Genomic DNA, 12,695 nt, shown 5'->3' on the forward strand with positions numbered 1-12,695 from the left:
GGTGGAAGACTAGTCCTGAGCTAACTATGCATGCCTATCTTCCTTTGCTTTAGATGTGAGATGCTTGCCACAGCATGGCTTGACAAGTAGTGCCTAGGTCTGCACCCAGGATCTGAACCACCAAACCCTGGACCGCGGAAGCAGAACGTGTGAACTTAACTGCTGTGCCACCAAGCTGGCCCCTATTTCTTGCTTTTTTATTTATCAGAATGCTTTAAATTCATCCTTGTTGCAATTATCAGCCATTCTGTTTTTTTTTTTTTTTTATGTAGATTAGCCCTGAGCTAACTACTGCCAAGCCTCCTCTTTTTGCTGAGGAAGACTGTCCCTGAGCCCATCTTCCTCTACTTTATACGTGGGACACCTACCACAAGTGGTGACATGTCCGCACCTGGGATCTGAACTGGTGAAGGCTAGGCTGAGAAGCGGAATATGTGAACTTAACCGCTGCACCACTGGGCCGGCCTTCAGCCATTCTTTTTTTCATTGCTTATTTTTTTAGTTTTTCTTGTTCATTGCTCAATACTATTCAACGGTATGGTAGTATCACAAATTGTTTATCTATTCACCAGTTGATGGATATTTTGTTTGTTTTCAGTTTTTGCTTATTCATTAAAGGGGCTATAAGTATTTGAATATAGATCTTTTTTTGGACATATATTTTCATTTTATTAGGTAAACATCTAAGAGTGGGATTGTTACATGAGTATTTGTTTAACTTTAGACAAAACTGTCAAATTGTGTTCTAATGTAGCTGTGCCATTTTACATTCATACTAGCAATGGATAAGAGTTCCAGTTGGTCCATGTACCCTCCACCACTTGCCATCATCAGTCTTCTTAAATTTTACCTCCTGTAGTATGTGTGTAGTGATATCACATTATATTTAATTTCCGTTTTTTGAAAAGTACTGAGGTTTGGCTTTTCACGTTCTGATTGGTTATTTATAATCTTCTTTGGTAACATTAATGTTCAAGTTATAAGCTTTTTTTTTTTTCGGTATTTCCCTTCCTTTTATTGAAGTTTTGTAGATATTTATATGTTCTGGATAAAAATGTGTTATCATATAAGTCTTTTACAAATATTTATACCCAGTCTAGGCTTTTTATTTCTTCAGTTTCTTAAGAACATATTTCAAAAAGTGGTATTTTTAATTTTAATGAAGTCCACTTAATCAATTATTTCTCTTGTGATTTGTGCTTTTGTGTCATATCTAAAAAACATTTGCACCACAATTTTCCAAAGATGTACAGTTATTTCTCTTCCAAAGTGTTTAGAGTTTTTGCTCTTATATTTAATTCTATAGTCCATTTCAAGTTAATTTTTGTTTATGGTGTGAAGTAACAGTCATTCTTTATTTCTTTTCTATTTGGATATCCAACTTTCCAGGACCATATGTTGAAAATATATCTGCATTTTATCTTAAAGAAGTATTTTCATATGTTACTTGTTTAAAAACATACAAGGGAATGATGTTAAAAACAAAACTGTATACCCATATGTGATAAATAGGGTATGAAATTGTTCCCTACTTTGGATTTTAAAGCTTAGGAAAAAATTAAAACAACATAAATATGGTTACATAAAACATATATGAAGTGTATATATATATAGACATATCTATTTTTTATATCTATTGATCAGTCTATGTATCTATGATACTCAACATCTAAATATTTCCATGTCTTTTCCAGGAACAGAGAATTTCTTCTACATAATAATAATTGTATTTATACTGGAAGAATTATTATTTATACAATAATATCTAATACATAGCCATAAACTGTCCTAAAATATGCTTTAAAGCTTTTTTTTAAATCCAGTATCCAACCAAAGAACAAGGGTTAAATTTGGTTGTCTTGTCCTTTTAGTCTCTTGTAATCAATAACAGCTCCCTTTCCGTTGTTGTTTGTTTCCTTTGTATTAGAAACAATTTGTTTCCAAACATCTGTTTCCAGTGTACTCGAATGGTGCCTAACCTGGGACTGATAAAATCATTCTTTATACATGATTAGTAAGACCGCTCCCAATGCCCATGTGCTTTCCCACTTCATAATATATCTTCACAATTGGGCCAGGTCAGTTAGGCCATGGAGAACTGTCTCAGTTAGTCGAAAGTAAGAAAGCTAGAGAATGAGTTGATTGGATTTGTCTCCAGATACATCACTGCACAACCCAGAACTTTTCATAGATAGTCAAACTCATTTAGACTTTTCTCATGTCCCCTTAGAAAAGTATCTAATGCCACAACTTTGTTGAGTATCTTCTATGTGGTGCCCCCACATTTCTTGACTGAGCTCTGGGGCACAAGTATCTATAACCACAAATGGGCGCTGAAAGGGCTCACACTCCAGTTTGGAAAGTGGATGAATAAATAGATCATTATAATTCATTATGACTAATGCTGTGAAAGAGGGAAGCACAGGGTGCTCTGTGGGCTGAGGGTGAAGTTGTCTGCTTCCTGGTCACGTATATTCCACAGAGAAGCATAAAATAGAATAAGAAACATTCTGACAGAAGAAATGACACTTGAGGTCCCTCACAAAAGGGTACAAGCAAGAAAAGAAGACAGAAGAGGGCAATTTTACAGAAGTAATGGGATAGAAACAGGACATTTTCTCCAGATTGAAGAGATCACATACACCTGCGAAGGGGTCATGGAACTGTAGAAATGTGACAAACCCTGAAGTGATGAGAGAGTAATCTGGTTTTCCTAAAATCATAATTCTCCATCTTGGACATCGGGATGTCGACATCTGCAGTGTATGCTGAATCTCTTGCAATGGAGTTACCTTTATTTATTCTCTAGATTTTGATGCTTGCTTTCACCTAGAATTTAAATACTCAGATGACAAGTACTAGGCACTCCATTCAGGACCTCATATTTTAGCAAAGCAGAAAAATAAACAGAGAATTATGACTCAAAGCCTTCTGTGCTTCAGTGGAAGCATGAATATAATGAATATGATGCTGAGGAAACAACAAGGAGATTCTATGGAGGGAATTACAAACATTTAAAGAAAAAATGACGTTTGACTTAGGTCCTTTTTCACAAATTATCTTGTATGTTCTAATCTCTTTGGATGCTATTTAAAGAACTAATGCGGGGTGCTGATCTACGTCCTGACCACTCAAAACTCAGGCTGGAAAATTGATAGGACTGCTCAAAACCACTGTGAGCTAACTAACCCCACATGAGGGTAAAAGATTATGGTCAACATATACAATAGGGCTGATCCCTTTTCTCAGTGAAAGAAAACCTTGCCAAGTGTTAAAAAAGTAAACCAGTAAAGAGTAATTCTGCAAAGAACGGGAGAGATGAGGGTTTTTTGTTTGTTTGTTTGTTCATTTGCTTTGTTTTAGTTTCTTTAAATTCATGGCATTCGAGAAAATCCCTCTGCCAAAACACTAGCTGGCCACAAGGTAAGAAAGAGAAACCTTCATGATTACACATAACAAGGAACACAGTCATTGCAAAATAGTTTGGAAAAGTCACTGCACAGACTACTACAGCCTTCAACAATCAAGAAAACCACACACCTTGGAGAATAAGAATATGATTTCAAGATTGATCACATTATAATATTCAAATGCTCACTTTTCAACAAAGAATCAGGAGGCCAACTGAAAAAGAAGAAAAAGGAAAGTACGGCTCATTGAAATGAACAAAGTAAATTAACAGACTCTGTCCCTGAGGAAGCCCAGATACCAGAAATACAAGACAATGACATTAAAACAACTGACTTCAATGTGCTCAACAAGCTGGAGGATAACATGGACAAAGAACTAAACTAAATCAAAAAAACTATATAGCAACAAATGAGAATACCAATAAAGGGAAGTTATGAAAGAGTACTACAAAGGAATTCTGAAGCTTAAAAATGAAATAAATGAGGGGCTGGCCCCGTGGCCGAGTGGTTAAGTTTGCGCGCTCCACTGCAGGCGGCCCAGTGTTTTGTTAGTTTGAGTCCTGGGCGCGGATATGGCACTGCTCATCAGACCACGCTGAGGCAGCGTCCCACATGCCACAACTAGAAGAACCCACAACGTAGAATGCACAACTATGTACCGGGGGGGCTTTGGGGAGAAAAAGGAAAAAATAAAATCTTTAAAAAAAAAAATGAAATAAATGAAATGAAAATTTACTAAGGGGTTCTGCAACCAATTTGAACAGGCAAAAGAAAGGATCAGTGAACTTGAAGATAGAACAATTAAAATTATTGACTCAGAAACAGAAAAAGTATGAAAAAAGTGAACAGTCTAATAGCCCTATGGAATATCATCGGTGGACCAATATACACATTATGGGAGCCTCAAAAGGTAAAAAGAGAGAAATAAGCATAAGGAATATTGGAAGAAGTAATGACTTATACTATAATAATAATATACTATACTAATAATGTCTATACTGATATCAGATAAAATAGTCTTTAAGTAAAAATTTGTCAGGAGAGATAAATAAGGACATTATATATGGATAAAATAGTAAATTAATCAAGAATACATACCAATTACAAACATATATACAGTAAACAACAGAGTCCCAGGATAGATGTAGCAAATATTGACATAATTGAAGGGAGAAATAGACAGTTCTATAATAATAGTTGGAAACTTCAACATACCACTTTCAAAAATGAATAGAACATCTAGACAGAAGATCAATAGAGAATGTGAACAAAACTATAAACCAACTAGAGCTAATAGATGTATACAGAAAATTCCACCCAACAATAACAAAATACACATTCTTCTCAAGTGCACGTAGAACATTCTCCAGGAAAGACAATATGTTAGGACACAAAACAAGTCTTGATAAATTGAAAAGAATGAAATCATACTAAGTATCTTCTTTAACCACAATATAATGACCAAAAAATAATAAGAGAAGAAAAACTGGAAGATGCACAATTATATGCAAATTAAACAACAAATGAGCCAAAGAAGAAATCACAGGGAAATTATAAAATACTTAAAAGATGAAAGAAAACAGCAACAAGATGCCAAAATTTATGAGATGCAATAAAGGCAGTATTCTAAGAGAAATTTACAGCTGTAAACACATCCATTAAAAAAGAACAATCATCTCAAAGTAATAACCTAACTCTACAACATAAGGAACTAGAAAAAGAAGAGCAAATTAAAACTAAAGTTAACAGAATGGTGAAAATAATAAAATGGAGATAAATAAAATAGAGATGAGGAAAAATAACTTCAACAAAACAAAAGCTGGTTCTTTGAAAAGATCAACAAAATTAACAAAACTTTAGACTGACTAATAACTAAAATCACAAATAATGGGGGACATTACTACTAATCTTACAGAAATGAAAAAAAGACTATAAGAGAATACTATTAAAATGGATTGTCAAAAATTAAATAATTTAGAAGAAATATTAAAATTACCAGAAACACACAAATAACCTAAACTGGTTCAAGAAGAAATAGAAAATCTGAACACATCTATAACAATTTAAGAAATGGAACCAGTAATCAAACCCTTCCAACAAATAAAAGTCCAGGACCAGAATGCCTTGATTGGTGAATTCTACCAAACATTTAAAAAAGGTAAACACCAACCCTTCTTACACTCTTGAAAAAAATGGAAGACAAGAGAACACTTTACTGCTCATTCTATGAGGCCAGTGCTACCTTGATACCAAAGCCAGATAAAGACATCACAAGAAAATAAAATTACAAACTAATATCCCTTATAAATAATTCTCAACAAAATAATAGCAAATAGAACCCAGTAGCATAGTAAAAAGATTATACACTGTTACCAAGTATGATTTATTCCAGCAATGCAAAGGTGGTTAAAATAAGAAAATCAATCAATGTAACACACCACAATAATAAAATAAAGGAAAAACTCACATAATCATCTGTATTGATTCATAGAAGGAATTTGACAAAAATCCAACATCTGTCATGATTTAAAAAAAAAAAAAACGCTCAGTAAACTAGGAATAGAAGCGAACTTCCTCAACATGATAAAGGGCATACTTTTTAAAAAACCGTACTTAACATCATACTAACAGTGAAACATTGAAACCTTTCCCCTTAAGATCAGGAATAAGACAAAGATGCCCACTTTCACCACTGCTATGCATCATTGCACTGGAAGTTCTAGCCACAACAACCAGAAAAGAAAAAGAAATAAAAGGGATCCAAATTGGAAAGGAAGAAGTAAACCTATCTTATTTCCAGATGATATGGTCCTATATTTCCTATGAATTGCAAGGAATCCACAAAAAAGTTACTCTAATAAACAATTTTAGCAAAGTTGCAAGGTACAAGATTAACATGCAAAAATCAGTTGTGTTTCTACACAGGAGCAATGAGCAATCCACAAAGGAAATTAAGGAAGCAATTCTATTTACACTAGAACCTAAAGAATAAAATACCTGGGAATCAATTTAACCAAGGAGGTGAAAATTTGTTTCCTGAAAACTACTAAACATTGCTGAAGAAATTAAAGAAGACCTATATAAAAGGAAAGACATCCCATGGTCTTGGATAAGAAAATTTAGTATTGTTAAGATGTGACTACTACCCAAACAATCTACAGATTCAATGCAATCTCTATCAAAATTCCAACAGAATTTGTTGCAGAAATAAATAAGCCAATCTTCAAATTCATATGGATTTTCAAATCAACCTGAATAGCCAAAAAAATTTTGAAAAAGCCGAACACAGTCAGAAATCTCACACTTCTCAGTTTAAAAACTCACTACAAACCTGCAGTTATCAAAACAGTATAGCACTGGCATAAAGAAAGACATAAAGACCAATGGGGTAGAATTGAGGGCCTGGAATTTAACCCATATATCTACCACTGATTGATTTTTGTCAAGGGTACAACATCCATTCGATGGGAAAGAACAGTTTCTTCCACAAATGGTGCTGTGAAATCTAAATTTATATATGCAAAAGAATGAAGTTGGACCCTATGTCACACCGCATAAAAATGAATCAATGACCCAAATATCACCTAAAATAATCTAAATATAAATGCTAAAATCATAAGACTTTTAGAAAAACATTCAGTTTAATCTTCATGATCACTGATTTAGTAATGAATTCCTAGATATAGCTCCAAAAGCATGGATATATAGCATGGGTAACAAAAGAAAAAAATATATAAATTGAACTTCATCAAAATTAAAAACTTTTGTGCATCAAAGAACATTCTTTAAAAAGTGAAAAAACTTGGGGCTGGCCCCGTGGCCAAGTGGTTAAGTTCGCGCGCTCCGCTGCAGGCGGCCCAGTGTTTCGTTGGTTCGAATCCTGGGCGCGGACATGGCACTGCTCATCAGACCACGCTGAGGCAGCGTCCCACATGCCACAACTAGGAGAACCCACAATGAAGAATACACAACTATGTACCAGGGAGCTTTGGGGAGAAAAAGGAAAAAATAAAATCTTTAAAAAAAAAAAGTGAAAAAACTTACAGAATGGGAGAAAATACTTCCAAAGCATATATCTACTAAGGGAATGCCTAAAATAACCAAGACAAAAAATAACAAATGTTGAAGAGGATTGGAGAGAAGGGAACCCTTGTACACCACTAGTGGGAGTGCAAACTGATGCAACCATCATGGAAAGCAGTATGGAGTTTCCTCAGAAAATTAAGAATAGACCTACCATGTGACACAGCAATCCCTTTACTGAGTACCTAACCAAGGAACTTGAAATCAGCAATTCAAAGAGACCTCTGCACCCCTATGTTCATTGCAGCATTATTCACAATAACCAAGATGTAGAAGCAACCTAAGTGCCCATCAACTGATGACTGGATAAAGAAGATATGGTATACATATACAATGGAATATTACTCAGCCATAAAAAGGGATAAAATTGTGCCATTCACAATAACATGGATGGTCCTGGAGGGTATTATGTTAAGAGAAATAAGCCAGATAGAGAAAGACAAACTCTGTATGACTCCACTCATATGTGGAAGATAAACAAACTCAGGGACAAAGAGAACAGATTAGTGGTAACCAGGGAAAAGAGGGGTAGGGTGTGGGCACAAAGGGTGAGGTAGTGCATCTATGATATGGCTGACAAATAATAATGTACAACTGAAATTTCACAAGGTTGCAAACTATCATAACCTCAATAAAAAATAATTCAGTCAAGAATACTCTATCCAGCAAAGTTACTTTTCAGATATGAATGAGAAATAAAGGCTTCCCCAGACAAACAAAAGCTAAGGGAGTTCATCACCACTAGACCTGTCTTATAAGATATGTTGAAAGGAGCTCTCCTACCTGAAATGAAAAGGCAAATGTGTTCAAAGCTTTGAGCAAGGTACTAAATAGATAGAATCAAAAAACTGCAACTCTACATCAGAATAGGATAGCAAACACTTAACTATTATAAAGGTTAAAGGGAAATTAAGCATTAAAAATAACTATAACCACTTCAATTTGGCAACAAACTCACAATAATAAAGGGAAATTTGTGACAACAAAAACAGAAGGGGAAGAGGAAAACAATGGAACTTGCAGAGGCAAATGGAGATAAGATACTATCAGCAGAAAAAGGACTATCTTATCTATGGGATCTTTTATACAATACTCATGGTAAGAACACAACAAAAAATCGAAGCAGAGTCACAAATCATAAATAAAGAGAAAACTGAGAAAAATATTACAGAAAACCACCAAACTGAAATGGTAGAAAGAAATACAGGGAATAAGAAACAATGGAAATACAGAACAACAAGAAAACAAAAGAAAAATGGTATTATTAAGTCCTTATGTATCAATAATCACCAAAAATGTAAATGTGTTTGATTCATCAATCAAAAGACACAGAGTGGCTGCATGGATTAAAAAACAAGACTCAACAACATGCTGCCTCCAGGAGATATACCTCATCTCTAAAGACAAAAATAGGCTCAAAGTGAAGAAATGGAAGATGATGCTCCAAGAAAATGGTAACCAAAAGAACTTGGGTGTAACAATACTTATCTCAGACAAAATAGACTTTAAGCCAAAAAAGATAAGAGATAAAGATGGACATTATATAATGATAAAGGGGACAACCCATCAAGAAGACATAACATTTATTAATGTATCTGCACCTAACGTAGGAGCACCAAAGTATACAAAGTAGTTATTAACAGACCTAAAGGGAGAAATTAACAATAATGCAATAATAATAGGGAACTTTAATACCCCACTTACATCATTGGATAGATCATTCAGACAGAAAGTCAACAAAGAAATGTCAACCTTAAATCAAGCATTAGACCGGACAGACTTCATACATATATAGAATATTTCATCCCAAATCAGTTGGAACACACATTCTCCTCAAGTGCACATGGAACATTCTCAAAGATACATCCTATACTGGGAAATAAAACAAGTCTCAATAAATTTGGGAAGATTCCAATCATATCCAGCATCTTTTCTGACCACAGTGGTATGATACTAGAAATCAACTACAAGAAGAAAGCTGGAAGTTACAAATACATGGAGACTAAACAACATGCTACTGAACAACCATTGGAGCAATGAAGAAATCAAAGAAGAAATGAGAAAATACCTTAAGATGAATGAAAATGAAAATACAACTACCAAAATCTATGGGATATGGCAAAAGCAATAATAAGAGGGAAATTTATATCAATCCAAGCATTGCTCAAAAAAAAGAGAAAAATCTTAACAAACAATCAAACATCACACCAAAATAAACTAGAAAAGGAAGAGCAAACAAAGCCTAAAGTCAGAAGAAAGGAAATAATAAAAATCAGTGTAAATAAATGAAATAGAAACTAAAAAGACTGTAGAAAACATCAGTGAAACTAGGAGCTGGTTCTTTGAAAAGATAAATAATACTGACAAACCTTTAGCTAGACTCACTAAGAAAAAAGAGAGATAAATAAACAAAATCAGAAATGAAAGAGGAGAAATTACAATGAATATCACAGGAATACAAAGGATTATAAAAGAACATATTAAAAGTTATACTCCAAAAAGTTGGATAATCTAGAAGAAATGGATAAATTCTCAGATTCATACAACATTCCAAAACTGAATCAAGAAGAAATACAGAATCGGAATAGACTGATCACCAGTAATAAGATTGAAACAGAAATCTGAAACCTCCCAAAAAACAAAAGTCCAGTACCAGACAGCTTCTCTGGTGAATTCTACCAAACATTCAAAGATGATTTAATACCCAACCTTTTCAAACTCTTCCAAATAACTGAAGAGGAGGAGACATTTCCTAACTCATGTTATGTGACCAACATCACCCTGATCCCAAAACCAGACAAGGACAACACAAAAAAAGAAAATAATAGGCCGATATTACTGATAAACATAAATGCAAAAATCCTTAACAAAATATTAGCAAATTGAATGCAACAATACATGAAAGGGATCATACACCAAGATCAAGTCGGATTTATTTCATGGATGCAAGAATGGTTCAACATTCACAAATCAATCAACAAGATATACCATATTAACAAAATGAAGAATAAAAATCACATAATCATCTGAATAGATGCAGAGAAGGCAGCTGACAAGATTCAGCATCCATTTATGATTTTTAAAACTCTCAATTAAATGGGCATAGAAGGAAAGTACCTCAGCATAATAAAGGCCATATACAACAAACACCCACAGCTAACTTCGTATGCAACAGTGAAAAGCTGAAAGCTATACCCCTAAGAACAGGAACAAGACAAAGATCCCCACTCCCACCATTCTTATTAAACATAGTATTGGAAGTCCTAGCCAGAGCAATCAGGCAAGAAAAGGAAATAAAAGACATGGAAATTGGAAAGAAAGAAGTAAAACTGTCACTATTTTTGGATGACATGATTTTATACATAGAAAATCTTAAAGAATCTTGCAAAAAAATCTATTAGAAACAATAAAAGAATACTGTAAAGTTTCAGGGTACAAAATCGGCATGCAAAAATCAGTTGCATTTCCATACACTAAAAATGAACCACCCGAAAGAGAAATCAAGAACACAATCCCATTTAAAATTGTCACAAAAAGAATAAAATATCTAGGAATAAATTTAACCAAGGTAGTGAAAGACCTGTGCACTGAAAAATATAAGACGTTGAAAGAAATCAAGAAGATATAAAGAAAAGGAAAGATATTCCATGCTCATAAATTGTAAGAATTAACATAGTTAAAATGTTCATATTTCCTAAAGAAATATACAGATTCAATGTAATCCCTATGAACATTCCAATGACATTTTTTTGTGGTACTAGACAAAGAATCCTAAAATTTGTATGGAACAGCAAAGACCCTGAATAGTCAAAGCAACTCTGAAAAAAAAAAAAACCAAAGCTGGAAATATCACACTGCCTGATTTCAAAATATACTACAAAGCTATTGTAATAAAAACTTCATGGTACTGGCACAAAAACAGACACAAAGATCAGTGGAACAGAGGTGAAAGCCCAGAAGTAAACCCACACATTTATCAACAGTTAATTTTCAACAAAGGAGCCAAAACATACACTGGAGAAAGGAGAATCTCTTCAAATAGATGATGTTGGGAAAGCTGGAGAGCCATACGCAAAAGAATGAAACTAGGCTACTATCTTACACCACATACAAAAATTAACTCAAAATGGATTAAAGACTTGAATGTAAGACCTGAAATTATAAAACTCCAAGAAGAAAACATAGGCAGTATGCTACCTGACATTGGGCTTAGCAATACATTTTTGGATATATCTCCTTAAGCAAGGGAAACAAAAGAAAAAACAAAAGAATGACACTACATCAAACTAGAAAGCTTCTGCATAAAAAAGTATCAACAAAATGAAAAGACAATCTACCACTTGGGAGAAGATATTTGCAAATCATATGTTCAACAAGGAGTTAATTTCCAGAATATAAAAGAACTCACACAACTCAATGAGGAAAAAGAAAAACAACCTGGTTAAAAAATTGGCAGAGGATCTGAACACAAATTTCTCCAGAGAAGATATACAGATGGCCAACAGGCACATGAAGAGACATTCTACATCACCAATTATTAGGGAAATACAAATCAAAACCACAATGAGATATCACCTCACACCTGTCAGAATGGCTATTATTAAAAAGACAAAAAACAACAAGTGTTGGAGAAGATGTGGAGACAAAGGAACCCTCATACACTGCAGGTGGAAATGCAAATTGAGGCAGACACTATGGAGATTCATCAAAAAATTGAAAATATAATTATCATAGGATCCAGCTATTCCACTGCTGGGTATTTATCCAAAGAACATGAAAACACTAATTCGAAAGGGTATATTCACCCCTATGTTCATTTCAGTATTATTTACAATAGCCAAGATTTGGAAACAACCTGAGTGTCCATTGACAGATGAATGGATAAAGATGACGTGGTATATATATGCAATGGAATACTAGTCATAAAAACAGATGGAATCTTGCCATTTGAGAAAACTTGGATAGACCTTATTATTAGATCCATATTATTATTCCAGTAAGCAAGATAAGTCAGATGGAGAAAGACAAATAGCATACGATTTCATTCATATGTGGAAGATTAAAAAAGAAACACATAGCTGCGGAGAACAGATTGGCTGTCACCAGAGGAGAAGGAGAGTGAAGGAGTGAAAAGGGTAAAGGGGGACATTTGTAAGGTGATGGAAGGAAAGTAAACTTTTGATGGTGAACACGATGTACTCT

This window comes from Equus caballus, chromosome 1 (assembly GCF_041296265.1).
Source record: "Equus caballus isolate H_3958 breed thoroughbred chromosome 1, TB-T2T, whole genome shotgun sequence".
In the NCBI taxonomy this organism is placed as follows: domain Eukaryota; kingdom Metazoa; phylum Chordata; class Mammalia; order Perissodactyla; family Equidae; genus Equus; species Equus caballus.